The sequence below is a fragment of the Paroedura picta genome, chromosome 2 (assembly GCF_049243985.1).
Source record: "Paroedura picta isolate Pp20150507F chromosome 2, Ppicta_v3.0, whole genome shotgun sequence".
Taxonomy (NCBI): Eukaryota; Metazoa; Chordata; class Lepidosauria; order Squamata; family Gekkonidae; genus Paroedura; species Paroedura picta.
The window spans coordinates 102,193,902-102,217,481 of NC_135370.1; the positions used below are offsets into that span (position 1 = coordinate 102,193,902).

The window sequence follows — 23,580 nt, forward strand, 5'->3', positions numbered from 1 at the left end:
GCCTCCTAACAAGGGCCTCTTGGCCTGCTAGGCTGGGCCTGCTCACGAGGGCCTCTCGGTTTGCTGACTGCCTGCTCAGGAGGTCTATCTCAGCCCTGCTAACGAGCTGCCCAGCCCCTGCCCATCCCACTTTATTTGGCTGCGAGCTGTGGCCCAAAGCTACCTTAAGCTGCCTGGCCAAGGGCCAGGGGAGGGGTCCCTTTCAAGGCCTGTTCTTAGGAACGGGCTTTGAAGCTAGTAGCCACATAAGTTGGGAGGCTGTAGAGGATGCAGAAAGAGACGGAATTTGCTCCCACCTGTCCCTTCCATGAGTGGAGCTCCATTTGGGTCCTCTGATCAAAGGAATAAAATTCCCTGGGGTTAGAAAGGGCTGCTGTATGGAGAGAAGGGATGAGGGTCCTTGTACACTGCTTGTGCCGGATTGAAGCCATTTGACCCAATACTGGGTTATATGAAAGCTCTATCTGCGGTGGCTTATGGAAGTGTCCATTGTAATGGCGCCTTCACACATCACGGATATTGAGCAATGAATATGCATGTGAGAACCAGCCACAGGCCAACTAGCTGCAACCCTGTCTGACTCTGAGGAAGAGACAGATCTGAGAGTCTTGTCAGGATCAGCCCCTGAGCTTTAGCCACTGTCGATGGACTCAGCCTCAGAAGCACCAGAACTGCCCAGAGAACCCAGCCCAGAACCTAAGCCACAACCAGGCACAAGCATCCAGCCCCTCCAACCTCTAGATACCCTCTCTGTAGCAGAAGCAGCTGGCTCCCCACCCTTGTCTCCTGAGACCAAACAGCAATAGCATAGGAAGCAGTGCTTTGCCTTACAAGAAAGGCACAGAAATGCACAAGGCAGATCTGTTCTCTGAGATATTTTGCACAGTCCAGTTTGAAGGTTGAGGAAGCTGTGTAAGATTAGCTGCACATTGGGCTTAAAAAGAGGCGGAAGGCAGAAGCTCATGGTACTGGCAGTGTTTCTCCTACTGGCCCGGCACCCCCAGACCTTGCTCTTGGACTTCATGGATCCTAACCTTCTGTTTGGGACTCCTGACTACAGACCTTCTTCTTACCCAGGGACTGTTTGGTTCTTCAGCTATTAATCTCAGCTTCTATGACCACAATTTGCATACTCCCTTCAGGACTATCTTGGCTACTTGTCCATCTCTGGGAAGGAACTCAGAAGTTGAGCTGTACAATAAAATATACAGAACTAACAGCACCAAACGTGTTTCGACCCTACTGGGTCTTCCTCAGTGGTCAGAACTGTGATGATACACTCTGTATAAAATAACTGTATTAAACTCTTTATGAAGTGTAGCTGAGTGGTTAAATGGGATCTTGGAAGATATATATTGAAAAATATCAGAATGAGCATAGTGTTCCTTGGAGGAAAAAGGAGAGTCTAATATGTAATTCGTTTAAACATAGGTTGTGACTTATTGTAAAGTACAGCTCCAACCAATATATATAAATTTTATCCTTTATGTATCTAAGAGACTATTTTTGAAAAATCAAAGTGAAATTTCAATGTCTTTTACTTGTCCATCTCTCCCTGCTGGTCGTGGAGACTTGACACTTATGTCACATGGCTTCTTTTAAAATTAACTGCATGGGATTGTGCTGCTAGTTATAGTCTCCTTCCAAAACAGAACCTTCTTGATCCTTTCTGCTGGTGAAAGACTGGGCTACCCACCAGATGATCCCTCCAGTTTCCATCTAATGTCTGAAACCCCTTTTGTTGGAATTGATTTTTTTTCAAGAAGTCTAATGTCCTACAAGTTACTGTAAAAGCTTTTTCTTCCAGGCAACACATTTTGGTCATGTGTATTATGTTATCATGAGCCTCTTGTGGTGCAGAGTGGTAAGGCAGCCGCCTGAAAGCTTTGCCCATGAGGTTGGGAGTTCAATCCCAGCAGCCGGCTCAAGGTTGACTCAGCCTTCCATCCTTCCGAGGTCGGTAAAATGAGTACCCAGCTTGCTGGGGGGTAAACGGTAATGACTGGGGAAGGCACTGGCAAACCACCCCGTATTGAGTTTGCCATGAAAACGCTAGAGGGCGTCACCCCAAGGGTCAGACATGACTCGGTGCTTGCACAGGGGATACCTTTACCTTTACCTTATTATGTTATCAGAGCCTCATGTGGCACAGAGTGGTAAGGCAGCGACATGCTGTCTGAAGCTGTCTGCCCATGAGGTTGGGAGTTCGATCCCAGCAGCCGGCTCAAGGTTGACTCAGCCTTCCATCCTTCCGAGGTTGGTAAAATGAGTACCCAGCTTGCTGGGGGGTAAATGGTAATGACTGGGGAAGGCACTGGCAAACCACCCGTATTGAGTCTGCCATGAAAACGCTAGAGGGCCTTACCCCAAGGGTCAGACATGACCCGGTGCTTGCACAGGGGATACCTTTACCTTTACCTTATTATGTTATCATGCAGTACTTTAGGAGTTTCAAAGAAACTCAAACTAGACTCTAGACAAAGTTTTGCAAAGGATCACTGTGTTATAAAAACTACCATTAAGATTGTTTATCATATGGCATGTGTAGTACATTGTCTAGCAGCCAGACAAGGGACGTTCTTAGGTGGCTTGCCATAGCCTGCCTCTACATCACAATCCCTAGTGTTCCTTGGAGGAACTATCACCCAAATTCTTGACGGTCTCCCATCCAAATATTAGCTAGAGTCATCCCCGCTTAGCTTCCGAAATCTGATGTAATTCGACTTGCCTGGGCTATCCAAGTCAAGATGAGGCACTAAGTCAGTATTAAGTTGTCATAAAACAATGTCATTCTACCGATCTTTTAAGGTTAAAAAAGGGAAGACAGCCAAATCATTACCCTTGGACTATGGCGGTTTCAGCAGCCACTGCTCAGAGACAGCAAGAAGGTAATCACTGGCTGGAAGAGGGTCAGGGTTCAATGGTGGATTTCCAGTGATTGTGAAGGCCCAACAACAGTCTGATACTATTGACCATTTATGTTGGCCTCTTACCTTTAGAGAACAGGCTAGTAAATCTTGAATGTTTCTTCAGTGAAGTGATCGCTATTAAATGCAAAAGAGTCTTGCATGGATTGCATATTATTGGAAGATATTTGTTTGGAAATCAAACTCTGTCTACAAGTATTTGAATTTTAGGTTTTATTTTCACACTGATCTTGTTGCTTAATAATCCTAAGGTTATTTGAAGTGCTTTTGTTTGAGAAACCTTTCAAGCAAAGCCAAGGCAGTAGATTAGAGGTTTTTTCTTGTTTGTAGACAAAAATACATTAAAATAACCAAGGGAGCTATTACTCTTCCACATAATTATTTTTAATGTCTCCTTGGACATGTACAAAATGCCTTCTAGTTCCTTGGGGAGAGGAACTAAAAACAGGGAGAAAGTACTTTTTTGTTTTTACATTTTGCAGCATGGCCTTCATTACATTGTGGTATGTTTTTCCATTGTGTAACATCCATCCCCAAAGACTTTGATAAACATTTTAGAGTTCTAATATGAAGAAAAATAAAGAGTGATTTTCTTTTAAAAATTTCTTTAGAAACTCACTGCTACTCCATTCTTTAAGATCTAAGCAACATTTTTCAGCTTTAACATACTTGATTTATGGAGTTATATTTCCAAAGTAATAGTCTTCTTTTACTACTGATATTTCCAAACTGGTACAGGGAGGCAAGCCTGCCAGTATATCCCATCTCCTTGCCCAGAAGAATGGACAGTGGTGGAAGGAGTATCAGAGATTGGAAATATGGAAGATCTAACAGTTATACATCTTGATTTAGCAATTCCAGCATGGAACTGAAATGTTCATCTAGAGTTTGCATGAGTTCAGAGTGTGTGTCATAAGCCTGAGGTGGTCTGGTTTTCATGACAAAAGAAGATGAAGCAGGGGTATTTCATAGCTTTGTGGCACAGAGAACTCTGGGTCATAAGGTACTGGATACATGACTCAGCAAAATTATATGAAGATAAATTTGATACCATTACTGAGTAAAAAGAAGAAAATATGCTGTGATTTATAAAATCCTGAAACCTTAGACATGGTGGAGCAGATAAAAAAATTATCACCCTGAAAGAACCTCAGATGATCTGTAAGAATCAGTTTTAAAAATTCCGTTGATAGTTTTGAAATAAAGTACAAATTAGTAAAATAGAAATATTGAAAATATGCAGGACTCTGTTAATGGTGTTTGCTTCTGTTGGTAGAAATGTTCTGCTGGACTCGATACATAACTGCACACATCCAAAGGAGAATTAATGTCCAAAACAAGAAATCAGAAGAACAGGAAGATCTGCAAAATCAGCTAGTAACTGGACAATTAAATGGGCCATACAATTACAAGTACTACATCTCATGACGGCTATAGGTTGACAGTGCCATCCTATTACAGTTACAGTATTTTAAAGTCTGTTCTTACATGTTCTCTACCTAAAGTAAGGGGATACAGCTGTGTTACTGAGAGCATGCATCATGATTCCATGTCACATTTTTCCTACTCCAGGAAGATGGCTGGCCAAAGCAACTTGTGAGGGCAGAACAGGCACATTTAGGGCTGTGAAGTCAGCTGCCTTTGGAGGGTTCCAAGGATAAATGCTTAAAATGCAAAATCTCACATTTATTTTCCCCTTTCTTTTTGAAGGAACAATTTCTCTTCTTTGTTGGAACATGAGAGGGAGGGAGCATATTTATTTGCCAAAGAGAAAACCTGAAGGGTTCTGGATCAGGTTTCTATTGATCAAAGGATGTGCAATCTAAGAAATTTAGGTAACTTCCCTTGCATCTAATTTTGTACCTGTTAAAGATAAAGGTAAAGGTATCCCCTGTGCAAGCACCCTAAGGGTCATGTCTGACACTTGGGGTGACGGCCCTTTAGCGTTTTCTTGGCAGACAGGGTGGTTTGCCAGTGCCTTCCCCAGTCATTACCATTTTACCCCCCAGCAAGCTGGGTACTCATTTTACCGACCTCAGAAGGATGGAAGGCTGAGTCAATCTTGAGCCGGCTGCTGGGATCGAACTCCCAGCCTCATGGTCAGAGCTTCAGACAGCATGTTGCCATGTTAAGTAGACTTAAATCCTTCTAACTCCATTGAAGCTCCCCTGCCTGCTCTTATGAAGACTAGAAATTGATTCTTAAAAAAAAAAAGAGGGGAGGGGATTGAGAGTCAACATTTTAGGCAGCTCATTGGATAGGACATTTATTCAGGGCATCAGCCTTGGAAGCCTGTAAAGACACTGTTCTTTCTGTGTCCATTCTGCCCCACAAGTTACTTTGCCCATCTATTGCTCTGAGGTAAGAAAAATTCACATAGATTCAAGTGGCAGTCCCTTAGCAACATGGACTATCATCCAGTTATTGGTTCAGCAATGCAACTGGGTTTTCTAACTGCAAAAGATGGGAAGGGGACTAGGGATGTGAAAAGAAGTTTAACAGAGTAAGGGAAAGAATAGTACAAAAAAGGGCAAAACCAGGGAGTAGATAGTTAATACCACAAAGAAACAACAATAGGAGCAACAGAGAGTTTGACCAGGGATTTTGCTTTGGATGTGCCACTCCCTAGGACTGTCTATTCCAAGGCTGTACATGGTGATTCATGAGAGAAACCATGCTGATTTGTAGTCCCACAGGCCTTGGCCCTTACTTTCTAGGGCCAATGCTGCATAAAGCATAGATGATGGAAGCATTTGTGGAAGTCAAAATGTATTAAAGTCCTCACTTAGTGGCATAATGAATAATTAGGTAATTAAGGAAAGGAAATAAAGGAGCCTGAATAAGGAGAGATCTGTTAGATTATGAACTCATTTCTTCAGGAAAACGATAGAAACCCCATAGTGTGGGAAACATAACATTAAGTCTGACAAAGAGTTGAAATGTGTACCAAGGGGAACAATCCCGCACTGTCACATGGGGCTTGACTTGCATGGCCTAGCAGCCCCTTCCCACCTCTTAATTAGCATGAATCTACAATCATCAAATTATCTGACACGGTATAGGAGACTAGAATTAGACAGCATCTTGCATTTCTACAAATGATATATTCCCCGTGGCAACAATACGTATGTACCAAGTCAGGCACCAAATATCTTGGCACAGCTATTATTACATGACAAACTCAGGTAGTGAATTAATGCAGGGAATTAAGTATTGGGTTGATTTACCTAAGTAGAGTCTTACATGTTTCCATATGCAAATTAAAAGTGTTTGCAGTATTTTGTTTGTTTCCTACGGGAATTGCTGAATTGCAATTTGTATTATGCAGTCGTCCTTACAAAAACTCTTAAGATGTCTGTGTCATTCAGTGTGAACTTGCATTTTCCAAAGTTACCACCTTCCATGAGATTAATAATGGTCTAGAAATATAAAGCAAGGCCAACATGGCATCATTAAATGAAGAACCCATATAGAAATTGCTGTGTTGACCTGATCTGTGGGTATTATTCAGATCTCTCCCTCTCTTTCTCGCCCCCCCCCCTTAGCTCCTCTGCCTGCTGCCATTACTTGTTTATTAACAAGTGGAGCTGCATAAGAGCAATCAACTTCTCTTCAACTACCATAGATCCTTCCACTTCTTCAATACCCCAGATAGACTCCATTATCCAGAAGCAGGCAACCTGAAGTAGGAAAATAAGTGCAGAGTTATGGAATTAAAAAAAAGTCAGGGCTTGGGACCTTTGAGTCCTGAGGCAGTGTCAGAACAAAAAAGAGAGGCATACCTGTGGGGAAAATTTTTTTTTTAAATGAAAGGCTAACATCTGCTGTGCTCCCCAGGGCTAAAAACATTTGGAAATGTGGATTGTCTGATTTTTGAAATAATTTAAACAGGAATATGAATTACTGCATATGAGCTAATTAATAAATAAATCAAATTGTCTACTTCTGGAGATTCTTGTTCACATATCTTCTCATTGGAATGGACTATTATGGTATCCCATAGGGACTATGTGCTCGAACCTGATATCAGCAAACACAGAAATGTTAATAGGCTTCCAACATTTGTATAGGGGAAAGAAAGGATTATTTAGTTCTGAAGAGTGGGCATAATGGAAGGTTTTTTGTGCAGAATTTACAGAATACTGAAGTATATACTAAGCAAAATATATGGCAGACTGGAGCAGGAGCACATTGCCTCAGGATTTATTTTCTTATTTTTCTAAGTTCTTTTATAAAACTATATGAATGATGAATTTTAAATATATGATATGTCGCTATACCTAAACACATTGACTTCGTTCAGACATGATGTGATATTTTCAGGTCCTAATTCCCAGACCAAAGGAAGTGGGAGACCAAGAGACAACTCCTGCCCTCCCTGGTACCTTAGAGTGATTCTACTAATTCTCATGGCTTCTTTACGAGTTATTAAATTATTACACAACAAGCAGACTTGTGCAGGAAGAAATTATTACGCATACATTTGGATCATGGATTCAGTAAATCATTGTGTGTAGATACTCGGGAAAGATGTAGATGGGATCCTGTCAGCCTTACCACTTGGTCTCACCCAAACCTGCTCTTTTGTACATCCCCTCTTCTACATCACTTTTCCCCCATGCAGGTCTCTTAATCCATGCATGGTTTTTTTTTGGGGGGGGGGAGGGGGGTGTTAATCAAAGGGGACTCCCTCCTCTCTTTTTCAGCAGCAGAAAAACTTCTGCTGGGTTAATATTCACTGAATCTGAAACTGAGAGACAAGAGGGTATTGATCCCCACCCCCTTTACTGCATAAAGCACATCTCTTTGCTTGCCTATGGAAATGAGTTGGAATTTAGTGCACTGCTGGTCTTATTTAGAAATCAGATGTAGGTTATTGGAGTGCTGGGGCAAGGGAAGGAAGAAGGCTGATCAGTGTGGGAAGGAAAATGCTTTCCCTGACAGAAGATGGCTAGACTTTTGATGGGTGAGTAAGCAGCTGAGATATTAGGTGAGCGAACCGGAAACTTTTACAGTTTGAAAAAAGAGAGAGAGAAAAGAGTACTTTTTGCCTAAGTAAAATTTCAGCACAAACTGCCAAATAAGGAAAGGCAAGTTTTGGATTTCATCCAAGATATTTTACTTCTCTTAGTATCACCCCAAGCAAGCGATGGATACAGGAATTAAGCTGTAAAATATTAGAAGTCTAAAATTGTCTCCATAGAACAATTCTGGGAACAAAGAATCACACTGTTGTTCAGACAGTTGGATACATTTAAGACTGATTCTTAATCTGGTTCTTTACTTGTGCCCTAATGGAAAGACTTTCCTGTCATTCGTGTGTGTGTGTGGGGGGGACCCACAATGTATTATAGGAGGAGAACTCTTTGTAGAAGCTTCAAATGTAACAAATGTATTATGATATGGATTTTGTGGGCTATAGTCTGCAAACGTTTATGCCACAGTAAATCTGCAAATCTTTAAGAAGCCGCAAGGTTCCTTTCCCCCCCTGTAACAGGCGAAGACTGCTATTTCTCTGGAATTTGTCAATATGACAGAGAAGGTCTTATGCTAGAGGGCCAAGAAAATGTTCACTGGGAAGTGTGGTGGGAGAATTCACTTCTCCTTTTAGGCCTTTCTGAACACCCTTATTTTTCCCCCAGGTCAGACTCCTATTTCTCTCCCCCCACCATATATTTCCAAAAGCCACCTCTGATAGAGTGAACTCTGTTCACACCTTTGCTCTGGGAATGCTTATGCTAGTTTGTTGGAGATTCATGTAAGAGTTTGTACTTACAAAAGAAAACCCAGATATAATTTAAAGTGATATCATGAGGTTACATAACAGTTGTAGAAATCAGAAGGCCTATTCTTCAATACATTCATTCTCTAAAAAGGTTTATTTTGAGGAACCAGTCATTGTGGCTTTTTTTTACTTTTTGGCAATACCTAAGAATTGTAGCAAATATAAATAACAGAACAAATAAGTACCTATTATAATCAATGAGATCTGTACATTCTGGTGTGAATATCTAGTGCATAGGTACATGGTATTGTTTGTAATAACAATCACTCAATGTTTAGAGACAGCAAGATGTTTAGGACCATTTCCGCACAAGGAATCTGTTCCTGGACAGCCTTCAAATGTTGGTGGCTTTTACAGCCCTCTCCACATTATGTCATCTGCATTCTGAGGCTGTCTAGTAGCTGGGTCGAGATTTGGCCATTTTTAACACACAATTTTAGGAATTGCCAAAACTGGGGGGCTTTTTGCACGCCTTCAAAATCGCACAATGGTTGCCAATTGGAAACGCTATTGATTTGCCATAACGCACGACGTCGTAGACAATCTGCCACACACCTGAAACCAATCTGCAAAAAGCACTTCCTTGTAGCGCTTTCAGGGAAATCCCAAAAAGTGGATTCACCCTCCGGAAAGCGCTACACTCTTGCAACCAATCTGCAACACTAGCGAAAAAGACCTGTGCGTTAACATTGTTGCGGTTTCTTCAAAGTCCCTCCTCCTGAGCCTGTCCTCCAAACATCCGGCGAAGCGATCGCCATTTTTTTTTATCCGAGCGAGCGGGGATAAACGCACCAGCGAGCCTCTTTCTGTTTAGAGGCTTCCCTGGCTTCAGTCCTTCACCTTTAGTCACTAAGCACAAACCACAGAAAAGCCCGTTTGCTGATGTATTTTCCCATTAATTTTTACACATTCAGTCAGCCGAAAATCGGGCCCGTGAGAGGGGGGGGGATTTTTTTTTTCACTCGGAGGCACCGTGGCAATGATCAAACGATCAAACGACAGCTCAAACACATTAGGCAGCTGGATGGGTCTCTCCGTTGCAACGAATCTACCCAGATTCGTTGCTATGGGTCTGTTTTTTTTTAAAAACCTTTCTTAAAGGGAAAGGGGCTGTTTGGGAGCATGCTAATGGCTGCCCATTGGCTGCTTGACGGCCAGGGGCGGGACAGCTCGGCAATAGCGCTTCCTTTCTAGCGATTTCTGCCGAGACCGGAAGCCTGTGGGAAACGCTACAAAACGCAACTGGATTCCACCACAAAGGCAGGTATGCATAACGACGAATTCCACTACTTTAAATGGCGATTTTTCATTCAGTGACCAATTTGCAACAAAGATCCCGGTGCGTAAAGCCCCTGGATTTACCACCCTAAATTGCATGTCCCATCAGTGAGCAACCAGTGAGCAACCAGGGATAAGACTGTAATGAGGGGGAAATGCATGATAGTCTCAGCAGCTTTGCCTCACCCTTGCACATACTCTCCCCTCTCCATTTTATGCTCTGGGTAATTATTTTAATGGTGTGATCTGTGTTGTAGTGTGACCACAAACCTACATTGTTCTCAGTGGAACAGGCTTCCTTGGGAGGTGGTAGGTTCTCTATCTTTGGAAATTTTAAAACAGAGGCTAGATAGCCATCTGATGGAGAGGCTTTTTCTGTGAAGGCTTAAGGGGGTGGCAGGTTACAGTGGATGAGTGATAGGGTTGTGAGTATTCTGCATAGTGCAGGGGGTTGGACTAGATGACCCATGAGGTCCCTTCCAACTCTATTATTCTATGATTCTATGATTCTAGGTGAAATAAAATCTTCTTTAAAGCGTCCATTGTCTTTTGGGGATCAGGCAGGCAAAAAACAGCCCCTTTTCTGTTTTCTGGAGGTGGGGAATGAGCTGGGAAAGAAGGGGGGGCAGATGATCGAACAGCCTTCTCCCGATCATACAGGGGTCTGAACACCTTGTTTTAAAGCCAACCATTTACACAAAATGTCTTTTTGGATTCCAATTATTATGTTCAGGGGCTCAGAAATCCAACCAGACAGAAATAAGCGGCAAAAGAACATGAATTCCAAAAAAAAGTGAGGGGAGGGCGGTATCTTTCTGGCATTTCTCCATTACTATGGGGCTGTGTTGATTTCTATTAAAAATGCATCTGTGTTGTGGCATTACCACATAGCAATGAGGAAGTGCCTTTTTAAAGGAAATAATAATTTGGGAGCAGGGAGAGAAAGTTTCAGTCCATGAGAGAACTGCTGTGCTGTGATTGGTGGCTTGCTGTGATTGACAAGCCAAGGAGCTGAGGGAGAAGTTCAACTTATTTTCCTTTGTAGCCTCTTCAGGAGGCAAAAAGCCATGACAGGGCAGAGGGAAAACATGGGAGGGGTCTCCCCATGAGGAGGGCTGCAAATGTGAGATTTACCATCCCGCGTTTGCAAGCAGGAAGCCACTCATGTTTTATCCTTCCAAGCGGAAATGGTCTAGATATTTAGGCTGTGTTCTTGTGTCACTTTAAAAGGTTCGCAGCCCTTGTCCTGCCATTGACCTGCACACGTAAAACAGAAAGGCAGTTTTGAAAGAGCTTATACCAGATTTCTTACTCAAAGGATGGTATATGGGAAGACTGGCTATCATCTTGTATTACAGTTAGCAGTGATTTTTTTAAATGTTAGCTGCTACTAAGACCTAATCAGAAGGGATCTGAAACACATACTTGAATTGTTCTTGTTTGCATTTGGGTAGCCCTGATGTTGACAACATGGCCTGTAAAATATATATTGCAATATTAACATTTGAAATATTATAAGGTAAAGGTAAAGGTATCCGCTGTGCAAGCACCAAGTCATGTGTGACCCTTGGGGTGACACCCTCTAGTGTTTTCATGGCAGACTCAATATGGAGTCATTACTGTTTACCCTCCAGCAAGCTGGGTACTTATTTTACCAACCTCAGAAGGAAGGGAGGCTGAGTCAACCTTGAGTCGGCCGCTGGGGTTGAACTCCCAGCCTCATGGGCAGAGCTTCAGACTGCATTTCTGCTGCCTTACAACTCTGCGTCACAAGAGGCTCTTTTGAAATATTATACTTACTATTAAATTAAGTTTAAAAATCTTCTGCAGGATTTAATGGTTACTGCTCTACTGGAACTCATGTTATATACAGTCATCTCACACTCTATCACTACAGGATACTCAAGGATAACCAGCATCCAAGATCTCTTTGCCTTATTACAACTAACTTTTGTTCTAGGGGAAAATGAAAGGAGAAACTGTATTTTTGTTACAGTTCATGAAGCCTTGAGTTCTCTTCTATCACAATATTTGTTACATATTGCTTATATTGACTCATCAAAATCCCCTCTCCATTATTCATACCATCAAAAATGACTCCAATATCATGTTCTTTGTTGAATATAACAGAACTCAGTTGCATTTGAAGTTGAACTCCCAGACCAGAATCCATGTGCTGCAACATATCTATGTATAAACTAGGGGCCAAGCCCATTGCATTCAGGAATACAACAGGTGCTAGATTAGGGGGGGTGGGGGTGAAAGAACTCTGCAGACAGCCTCCCCCTCCCCCCAGGACCTGGAAAGGCTCCAGGCAGCTGCTAGAAAACTCACTGGCAGGGGCAGCTCTCATGCAGCAGGACTCTGCAGCCTCCAAGCCTCAGAGCGAAGTGGAGGGAGGAGAGGGTGGTGAGAGGAGGGGGGAGGAAGGCGATTGGCTGGCCACTGGACACACAGGCAAGCTGGTTGGAAGAGGAGGCACTCAGGGGCAGGAAAGTGGGTGTTAGGTGCTGTGTAAGCCATGAGACACGTGTAAACCATGAGCCAAGTGGAATTAAAATCTCATTCAAATTAGCAGGACTTGTTGCACTCCCCCCCCCCCCCCAATGCATCTGAAGAATGGTACAGAATAAAACATAGGGCATCCTTGCGTGTTTCTTCCTCTAAAAACAAAGAAACAGGAGTTCAGTCCACCAAAATATTACTTAAAGACCTATTGTTCATGAACATTTATGCTCTGATAACACATTTTAAGTCTTGTTAATCTTTAAGGTACTACTAAACTCCTGCTTATTTGTGCTGCAACCCAGCTACCCTTCTGAAATCGTTGGCAAGGAACACATTTCTTTAAAGACAGTGAAAATGCTTGACTGGGGACCACTGGAACCCTCTTCTGTTTTTCTTTTATATTTGAGAAGTCCTAGTTGTTAATAGCTTCTGAGCAGTCCTAGCTAATCTCCACAGAGATCCTATTGTGCGTCCCAGACCTTTAAAATGTCACCTAGATCTGAAAGATGTTACTGATACCTACTCTTATATGAACTTTTATTCACCAGAATCTTGGCTGAAACTAGCTGTGGAGGGATATTTTATGGCCTTACGCAGCCTGCTGATTTACGTTCAGTTTTGCCCTAGCAATATGCTAATAAATTTAACAAGACCTCTGTAGTACCCTCGTACTTCATTTAAAATGAATCTCCGTGCAAGGTGAGATGTCGCAGCAAGGGGGAGGAGGGGCCCTAGGGGACTGAATGCCACAATGCGATTCACAAGCCAAAGTGTGGCTACTTAGATAGCTTACAGTTTTATACAAGGCATACTTTTGATGAGAAATTTAGGCTGTAAACCTAAATAGCTGAACATCCATTCTATGTAGAGTTTATGTTTACAAGTCTCCTGGAACTCACTGGGACTACCAAGTAAACATGTTTAAAATGGAGCCATCATTGTGTTTACGGATGGCAGGATAGCAGTCAGCTGAACCTAACACCCACTCTGAACTCTAGGGCAGTCTCACTCTGAACTAACTCAGAATAAAATCCCAACAAGATCAATGTTTAGATAAAACAGCGCTTTAATGCACATCTGGTGCGAAACTTGTTTCCAAACAAAAGAGTCAGGTGTCAAGGCCGGGTTGAGAGCTTGGATACAGCTTTAGGTGCTGGGTGGATCACAACCACTGACACATCACAAGACTCAAATGAAAATGTTCCAATTTAAGCTGTATATGAATCACAAGCCCTTCTCTATTAAATCATGATACCCCTACATATGTCCTGATGCTAAACTACAGGGACACTGATGTTTAGAGGTACAGTGCTCATAAACATAGAGGTTCCATTATATTTGCCAGGAGAAGAGCGGAGGCCTCTAATCTGGAGGTTTGATTCCCCACTCCTCTTCCACATGCAGCCGGCTGGGTGACCTTGAGCTTGTCACAGTCCCAATAGTGTTCTGACTGTGTAGTTCTGTCAGAGCTCTCTCACCCCACCAACTTCACATGGTGTCTGTTGTGGGCAGAGGAAGGAAAAGGTGATTGTAAGCCGCTTTGAGACTCCTTTGGGTAGTGAAACGTGAGATACAAAAAGCCAGATCTTCCTCCTCCTCTTCTGTTGTCCCAATTCAGAAATTTCAGCCCAGTCAAAACAAATGTAGGAACTAGTTTATCCCAGAAAACTGAAGCATGTATGCTTGGTGTGTGTGTGTGTGAAATTCTTTTATCTTCTATATAAGACCAGAGAAGCGTAGGATATGAGACAGTGTAAATACCTCCACCCAGGAGACAAGTGTTAGCAGGCTCATTCAGCAAAGAGGAATAATGTTCTGGGAAAAGAGAGATTAGAGCACTGCATTTCCTACAGGTGCAGAAAAAGCAGCGGTTCTCTCTCTCTCTTTATCTCTCTTGAGATCCCCCCACTCCTCCCCCACTTTCCCTCCTCCCCTTGTTCTTCCCCAAAGTTGAATCTGGGGTCAGAAATTCTAATTGTAACCTCAGACTGGAATTCCAGATGGTGTGTTCGGGACTAGGAGCAAGTCTCAGTTCATCAATTTCATGTGCTCGAGTGTCTGCTCTGGCTGTGGCCCCGACTCCATTCCCAACGTGGCATTAATGCAGAACAAATTGAGACACATCCTCTCGATAATTAGTTCCAGGATCCCCAAGATTTACGGTAAAATAATAGAGCGAACTCCACAGAGCTGTTTTTCTTTGGGCTTTTTCCGCCCAGCGAGAGGAGGGCGCTGGAGACCGGCGCGTTGACACCGGAGCGAGGCGGGAGGCGAGGGAAAGAGACCTCCTGGGGGGTTTCGCGGTCTGCGGGGTGAACATCGCCTGCCGCAAGCCGAGCGGAAGCCAAGGAGAACTGAGCCCTAGCGGGGTGGGGTGGGCTGGGCTGGGCTGGGCTGGGCGATCGTCGGCAGGAGCTGTGCTGGGTCAGACAGTCGCTCCAGCGGCCTTTCCCCGCAGGGCTCAGAGGGCGAGGCACTGGTGTTTAGAGGTGCACTGCTTCTGGACACAGAGGTTCCATTTCTCTATTCTGGCCCACGGATCGTCTTACAGCTGTCGGCGGAGTTTCCTGCGAACTACACACGTTCGGGGAAGGATCGTGGCTTCGAAAAGAAACCCCATACATTAAACCATTTTAAAATAGGCGCCAGGAGGGGGGGGGGCGGATTCAAGTCAATCCCAGGGTGAAAGCCAGAAGACCTTTGTAAGGCGAATCCCCAGCCTGACCTTCCGACGAAAGATGGGCGGCGGACGGGGGCCGAATAAGGCTTCTCCTCTAAGCCGAGGGCTCTTGTTCCGCTCAGGCGCCAACCCCGCGGGCATCCTTCCCTCCGAGCTGCGTTTCTCGACGGCAGCGCCTTCCCGTTTCCCGGAGCGGCCTTCGGGAGGCCCGAAAGGGCCTGACGTCAGATAAGGAAGACTCGCCCGGGAGTGGCCCGGGTAGCCCAGGCTAGCCTGATCTTGTCAGATCTCAGAAGCTAAGCTGGCCCGGCCCAGGCTAGTATGTGGATGGGGGACCTCCCAGGAAGTCCAGGGTCGCTACACCGCAATGGCGAGCCGCCTCTGAATGCCTCTTGCCTTGGTTTCCAAAAGTCAGCACTGACTTGTTTGCAAAACGGGGGGGGGGGGGGACGGAAAGAAAAGAAAAAAATGCTTTGGTGGGCACACTGAGTAAGGGGGTGGGGTGGGGGGCAGGAGCCCAGAATCTTTCAGACATAATTGGGCTGTTTTGTTCAGACTAAGTCAGTTCGGTTATAATAGCCATAATAACAGATCCATTCAAGTATATTTTCGAGCAGCTTCATAACCCTGAATGAAAGCCTCCCTCCCAGGTTAAAAAAATCACCACTAGGCCTCAAATACACTGTTGATCAGGGACTATACAGGATAGTTGTTCTTGTACCAAATTTATATCCCACTTTTCTGCCCTCACAAGGGCTGGCAAGGTGGGTATCCATGTTAATCTTTCTGTAGCTATATAAAACAGCAAGAATCCAGTAGCACCTTAAAAATTTAACAACATTTATGATGTGGTCTGAACTTTCATCCCAAGTCACTCTTCGTTTCCTCAGATACAGCTAGAATACAGCCATGCCAACAATTCAGCAATTTAAATATACCTAATAAAACACATTTTAAAGCCACTGGCTGTCTTCAATGCGCATTGGTGCCATGACAAAAAAGGCCTTTTCTCAGGTTGCCACCCTTGAAGCAGGGCCTCTGAAGATGGCCATAAGGGAATAGGTGGTCCTTCAGGTATGTTGGTCCCAAACCATATAGAGCTTTGAAGCTCAATACCAGCATCTTGAATTGTGCCCAAAAAGAAATTGTAAATCACTCTAGGTAAGCCAAGAGTGGCATGATATGGTCCCCACAACCCACTTTAGTTAACATCTTGGCTGCAGCAGTCTGTACCAAGATGTTACCTCAGCACTCATCTTGGTGGCCAGCACTTTTCTGCCCAGAAAAGTCTGCAGCTGGCTACCAATCAAAGCTGGGGAAGGCACTTCTGGCCACAGCTACCCAGCAATAGGACTGCATCTAAGAGTTGCCAACTGCCGGTAAATTAAAAATTTTAAATATATATATCTTGTCCCTTTAGCGGAGGCATAATGTGCCATGAAAACGCTGGAGGGCATCACCCCAAGGGTCAGACATGACTCGGTGCTTGCACAGGGGATACCATTACCTTTAATGTGAGGAAATGAGCAACTGAAGCTTTTTGTAGCATGAAGGTAAATAACATCACCTGTTAAACAACACTTCAACAAATCTCTTTTAAAAGGACAGGTCACCTTTATTCCTCCAGTCTGTTGGTAACCCTACTAGAAGAAGAGGAGATTTTTATACCCCACTTTTCTCTACCATAATGAGTCTCAAGGTGCCTTACAATCTCCTTCCCTTTCTCTCCCCACACCAGGTACCTTGTGAGATAGGTGGGGCTGAGAGAATTCTGAGACAACTGTGAATGGCCAAGATCACCCAGCAGGCTTTATGTGGAGGAGGGGCTGATCAGACCCAGTTCTCCAGATTAGAGTCTGCCCCTCTTAAGCATCATGCCATGCGGCAGCCTATCTCCATGATTCCCTGCAGGTGAGCTGGAGTGCTTTGGTTGTTGATTCCCTGTCAGCAGTCCTGAGCCCTAGGGAGGCCTCTGTGCCATTACCTGCTGCTCATTTCTCATTTCTGGGAACCAGAGCACTTCCTGACCTTGGAAGCGATTACAGATTTAGATTAGGAGTGGCACTCGGTCCTGAACGATGACGATGCTGTGGAGAACAAGCTTTATTGCTGTAAAGCATTTCCCCTAGCACATGAATTTTGACATAGCTCAGATGATGGTCTATTTTCTGCAAAATGCAACTAATGAATCTGTTCCATTTATGTAGGTATTCAGTTACATACATTTAATTAGTTTTAATTTAGGATTTATGGTTCAGCCCTTGTGATAAATGGGCCCCTAGTATGTGGCTCCTTCAGCCAAAATTCACATAAAAGTCTCCTCTCAAAAGTAAGGCCCGTTTAACTGAACAGGACCTTCCCCCTACTAAATAGCTCATGCTGCAAACCTATGAGCCCGAGATAAATCTTATTGTACGCGCTGGAATTCACTTCCATGGAAACATAAAAAGCAAGGCTTGAGGGAATAATGTAGCACGGCCTCTACATTTGACTGAGAGTGATGTTAAGCATATTTTGAACTAGGCCCGGTGAGTGTTTAGTCAGAAGTAAGTAGGATTGCAGCATAAAGACCAGCAATGCATGTACATTTATCTAAAATGGATTAGTGTACACTTAATGGGCAGCCGAAGGTGTGACTTTGACTGCAGTGAACAGTTTTGCCATCTAGGCCCTGCATATCTAAGGGATTGCCTCTCCCCATATACCGGCCCTTTCAGAAGAACACTAAGACCATCGAACACTAATATGTTGGTGGTCCCGGCCCTAAGGAAGTGAATCTGGCTCTAAGCAGGGCCAGGGCTAACTCAGGCTCTGATGGAGCTATCAAAGTTCAGCAAGGCCTGCAAAATGTTATTCCACCAGGCATATGGCTGAGGTCAGAGGCAAGAAAATAACATCAAGTGCCCTCCCTCTAGTTTCTTACCACAAATCTTTGGAGAAACAAGGCCATGGAATGAAAAACAAATGGAGCATTAGGATATTGTTTTATCTGTTTTACCATTTTATTAATTGTACAGTTTTTACTAGATACATTATTGTTGCACACTGCCTTGAGTCTGACTTGAGAGGGTACTCTATACATTAAATAAATAAATAATAGTTAAACAGTTCCACAGGGCCTGCAAAACGGAGCTCCTCTGCCAGGCATATGTTTGAGGTTGACCCAAACCATCGCTTCCAATTGGCCCCCAAGTCCCGTCCCCCCCACTACAACTGCTACGAATCTGCACAGGAAGAATCTGGTCTCAGGAAGAGTTGAGCTGAGGCTCCTTTGCAATTCAATTATTCTCTCATGTTATCATCATGTTAATGTTATCTGTATCATTTTTCCTGTTCCCTGTAAACCACCCTGAGCCTTCGGGGAGGGTGGCAAATAAATAAATAAATAAATAAATAAATAAATAAATAAATAAATAAAGAAAGAAAGAAAGAAAGAAAGAAAGAAAGAAAGAAAGAAAGAAAGAAAGAAAGAAAGGTGGCTTGAAAGTCTGTCAGTGGAGAGTCTGCAGGAGCCCACTGAGGCTTGTTGCCCCAGTCAGGAAGTCTCTCCCCCCCCTTTTAATCCTACTGTTCCTGCAAGGAATCCCGGCCCTTTCAGGCTGTTCTCCTGCCCATCTTTTGTCTTCACAAGAATGCTGTGAGACAGGTGCGATGGTGCCTTGGTTACTGGCCCAGGTCACCTGGTGAACACCCTGGCACAGGGTGTTCACCAGGTCTGTTCACCTGGCCTGTCCTTTCTGACTGTCCCATTAATCTCTCCGATGGCGTCTGACATCATGACACCCATCCCTGTCTTTCCTGCGACTTTTCTTTCCGAGCGACTGCGAGCGAAAGAAGGGTATTGGGGAGCAAGCCAGGCGGCTTGCAGCGGGCCCTGCCTGGGCGCTGAGTGCTGCCGCCCCTCCTGCCGCGCCCTCCCCGCCGCTGAACTCCCGGCGCGAGGCGTGTATTAATTAAGTGCTCTCGGCTCCCTTTCCTTTTTCATTGGCCCGCGGCCCGGGCTCGCCGAGGCGCCGCAGCCCAATGGCATGGCTGCCCTGGGATCTCCTCCTGCATCCTGCGGTACCGGCTGGGGCCAAAAGGAGGTCACGGGCACTATTTATTACTTCGCTAAGTCCCTTCACTAAGGAGTCCATGAATCTTGACAGATCGCTCGTCTCTTGTCTGTTTTTACAGTTGTACATTGCTGGTGAGGTTTCAGAGGAAGCGGGAAGAGAAGGGCTCAAAGTGCCTCGAATTCCCTGGTGAGGATGAGCTAAGAGAACCGAGCCCGGCTTCCCCTTAGATGTTGATGACCACATGCCCAAGTGGAGAGACGGGGTTTGGGGGCAGAGGGAATCCCTCGCCCTTCCCCCGCGCTGCTTCTTTTGATCTCACAGCAACTTCATCTCGGGCCGGGGGCCGCTTGATCCTCCCTCCCTGCCTCCCTGCCTCCCTCCGTGGACGCGGCTCTTTCCTGCTCCCGCGAACTGGCTGCGGAGGAGCTGCCTGTGCTTTCCCCAGCGCTTCTTCGCGCCTCGGCCTCTTGCCCAGCAGGTTTAGCTTCTGACGGAGCCCTCTTCTCCTTGCGGAAGTCTCAATCCCCCCCCCCCCCCCCCCAATCGCAGACAAGCAAGGAAGCCGGAGGCTTCATGGGGCAATCTCCAAGTGCTTTTAGGGCCCTCGTCAGGAAAAGGCCCGTCCCAGCGGCTGGCTAAAGCTGTGAAGGGCGAGTTCGTTCCACGGACGCCAAAGCGGCGTGGCTGAGGGGTTAGCGTGCGAGAGCGCTTGGGGAAGTGACGGGGCGGCCGAGCCTCCGGGCACGTCGAGGCGCTTGCTAGGAGATCCGAGAGTCGTGCCCACGGGGCTTACGCGCCTTGGAATATTCTTCGTGCCCGCTCCACGCCTCACTTCCCCCCAAATAGTCACAATTCCCCCCATCTTCCCCAAGCAGTAGGTGCTTCATTTTCTTGCATCGTCTTCTGTTAATTGCGAGCCATGCCGAGCTTCTCCCAGTAGCTGCTGCCCAGCGGTGACCATTCTGTCCGTCGGAGGATTTCGCTCTGCCCGCTGCCTGTTATTGACGGGAGGGTGGATGGTTGACTGCGGGAAAGGGAGCCCCACCGATTGGCCTCACCGCGAGGGCAAGGCGGTATCAGTACGGAGCGGGCCGGAATCCGCGGTCCCCCCAGGGGCCTTGGTCGGGGGACACTCGGTGCCCTGGCGATGGAGACAGACCCCCCCTCGCCTCCCCCCTCCGTTTCCACACAAAGCACTGCCGGCAGAAGGGGTTGGGGTGGCCGGGACAGGCTCCGTTCCCACGTGCAATTCTGTTCAAGGCGGGGGGTGGAGTCCTGGTTGCGCTTTGGAAGCTACGAAGAGCGAAACCGTCTGAAGGCCGACTAAGACGTTAAGGAGTTAAGTCAAGGGGCGTTTCGGGGAAATCGCGTCCCTGCCCAATTTCTATTTCACGCCTCAATATGATCCATATTCCATCCGTCTTCAGCTTCTGCCAAACCGCACGAGTCTGTTTCGTGCCTCCGGGCTCTATTGGGCACCATCAGTTTCAACGCCAGCGCCGATGTAGGTGTAGCCCACCCTGTGCTAAGGTTTACAGACGAGCTGTTTTTAAACTGAGGCTTAGGAACAATCCCAAAGTGTGCTAAGATGCAAAAGAAGCCCCCCCCCCCATGCATCATCCGAAGGAAAACTGCCTGTATAGCTATAAAACCTATAGATAAGTTTTGAAAGCCGCGAGGGCAAGCCTTGCTTCTTCTTCTTCGCGGAGATAAAGCCTCCGTAAAATTTCTTCCGCCATGCGATCCTTTTGAGGAGTTGCAGCTGCCAACTGCTCGGGAAATGGTCGGTGGGCTGATGATGTGTCCACACCCCTCGGTCTATTCGGAGTGCCCGCAAGGAAACTTCGATGCTTTTCAGAGGAATTCTTTTTTTGGGTGAGGGGCGGTGGACAGGAGGAATGCAAACAGATGTTGTGCTCGAGGGAGACACGTCCAAAGCAAGCCAGCCTTTCATTGTGAACGTCCACTTTGAGCGGCGAGTTTACAGCTCTCTGGATATCAGGACAAACTGGACGGTTCAATAGCTGAAAGATTAACTTTTTATTACCACTGCAATTATCCAGGTTGGTTTTTAAAGAAATAATATTCGAAATAACCAGTCTCATGGCAACATTAAAAAAAACAAACAAACGACGAAATGACCCAAACGAGGAAAATTCAGGAATGATTGGGCAAAAACTGACTGTGCCCAAGGTTATCGCAAATACACCCAAAATGCGGGAGCAAAAGTAAACTGTCCCTTTAGGCATCATTCAATTCCCCACTTTTCCACGTTCTGTGCGGGGGACTGAATCTCACATTAATTAGGATGTTTTAACACGCGACATGTAAAAACGTACTAATTTAATTTAAATGTTTTTTCAGCCTATTCTGGAACAACCTATCCTGTTTTTCAAAACGGTTTTCTCCAGTCTCCTGCCGGAGCATCCTCACCATCACCTTTTTCTTGGCTTGGTGGTGTGAATCCGCAGGATTTTTTTTTTTTTTTGCTGAATGTATCAGGTTCAATTAGTCCTTTCTTATAAACAGAAATAGAATTGTCATTTAAAACGTATTTGTAAGGGAAATGTTCTCGAATATCTTCTGCAGACTATGTAGTCCATTTTTGAAACCTGCAACCGAATGAATGACACCTAACAGAACCAGTGAAAATTCTGCATAGGTTTCCCAACGGTGGATACAAAAGTTTTACAGGTTGCTTTAAAATAAAGAAAATCGACGCCTACATTTTGGTGATTAAATAATAGGCTGAGACTGGAGACTCTGATGTTGCCCTCTTCATGTACCAAGTAACTCGACCCCCCCCCACCCCCGGGAACATTAAGTTAACTAGGTTCTTTAATACCTGTTGAAAAATTGCAAATGACGCCAGAAGAGTGATTTGCAACGTTTTGCTTCCTCTCTTGTAACATACACCGGTAAGTTTATTGCATTAAATTTCTTCTGGGGGGAGCTGTCATCAGAGCCAGATGTCAAAAGCAGTTTAAGCTCTCATCCTAGCACTGCAGTACAGTGAAGCCTTACTTGAGCGCAAACACCTTTGAACTCAGTGGGACATTCCCAAGTTCCTCGGATTCGCCCGTCCTTAGCTTTCTAGCAAGTAAGTTCCACTTACAACTAACAAGTACACTTGCTGACAGGTGTCAGATTTTTGAGAAAATAACTCATCCTAGATGTTTTCTCTGTTAGATCAGTTTGATATGGAATTTTTAAAAAGTCTGACTAACACCCAGGATATCTTTGCAATGAGACCAGGTGATGAGTTCACCTCCCTAAAACTTCTTTCTTTCTCTTTATACAAATGAAGCAAATTGAATCCTTTAACCCAAATTTTCTTTTTGAAAAACCCCAAAGCCTAGTTGTCATATTTGCATCCTGCCCTACCTCCTGAGAACCCAGAAAAATAATCTGACCGAACAACAACCTTGTGAAGTAGGCGGGACTGAGAGCACCTAGCTTGTGCAAACTGATGCCCTTTAAGCTGGGTGTCACCTCCTGGAACTGCGATCTACAGCCCTGAAGTGAGGGTTCAGTTTAAGTCGGATGCCCTCACTTATTGATGGATCTCTAAACCTTATCCTGGTTTGGGGCACGGGTCAGAAGACAAACTGCACAAAATGTCTTAGCAACTGCGGGACCTGCTCACAGGACTGCTGAGCAGGTAACATAAAAAAAGATGAGGTTTCATGAATGGCAGAACTTGGTGAAATAATGAGAGGCAATAATTATGTATTAGGTACCCATAACAGCACCACTAATATGGATCTCGTCTTTGGATGGTCAGAGCCAGCATGGCTAGAGGGTCGGCCGTTCTCCACCGAGCACCGGGTGCCCATGCGCCCGAGCTCAGCTATTAGCGGTGTACTTGGGCAAGCGCCCACGGGAGGACTGGTTCTCAAGCGGCCACCTGGAGCGAGCAGGATTCGAACCCGCTTCTGAGCCGCCTTGGCAATGTCGAGCGGCTCAGGTGCCAAGGCGTGGGAAACCCCCACGCGTGCGTGTGTGTGGATCCTCTCGGCCTAGCCTCCTTTCCCGCTTGTTAACAAGGGCAGCCGGGGCTTAGGCGCTGCGTTGAGACGCCCGGACAGAAAGGAGGCCGAGCCGCTTCATCCAAGGGGGTGGAGAGGGGGTTCCGCAGGCGGCGGCGACGTCGACTGTTTCCTCCCGGCAGCGCCTCCAGGGCGATGCTCTTGGGAGCTGGGGCGGCGGGAAGCGCCAGGGTCTGGAAGGGCTGGCGCTGGAGCTGGGGCAGGCCGGGGTCCGAAGCCCCTGGCTTTTCCTCCTGCCCGAGGATCTGAAGGCGGAAGGGTGGCGCGGCTGCCCTCCGGCGGGGCCGTCCGTGCC

The 23,580-nt window shown here is 45.6% G+C and overlaps 1 long non-coding RNA gene across 1 annotated transcript in view; it reads right to left on the bottom strand.

Moving 5' to 3' along the window:
• Positions 1–23,580, bottom strand: part of LOC143830075 (uncharacterized) — a 41,296-nt gene that overhangs the window by 11,962 nt on the left and 5,754 nt on the right. The gene's annotated exons all lie outside the window — the stretch shown is intronic.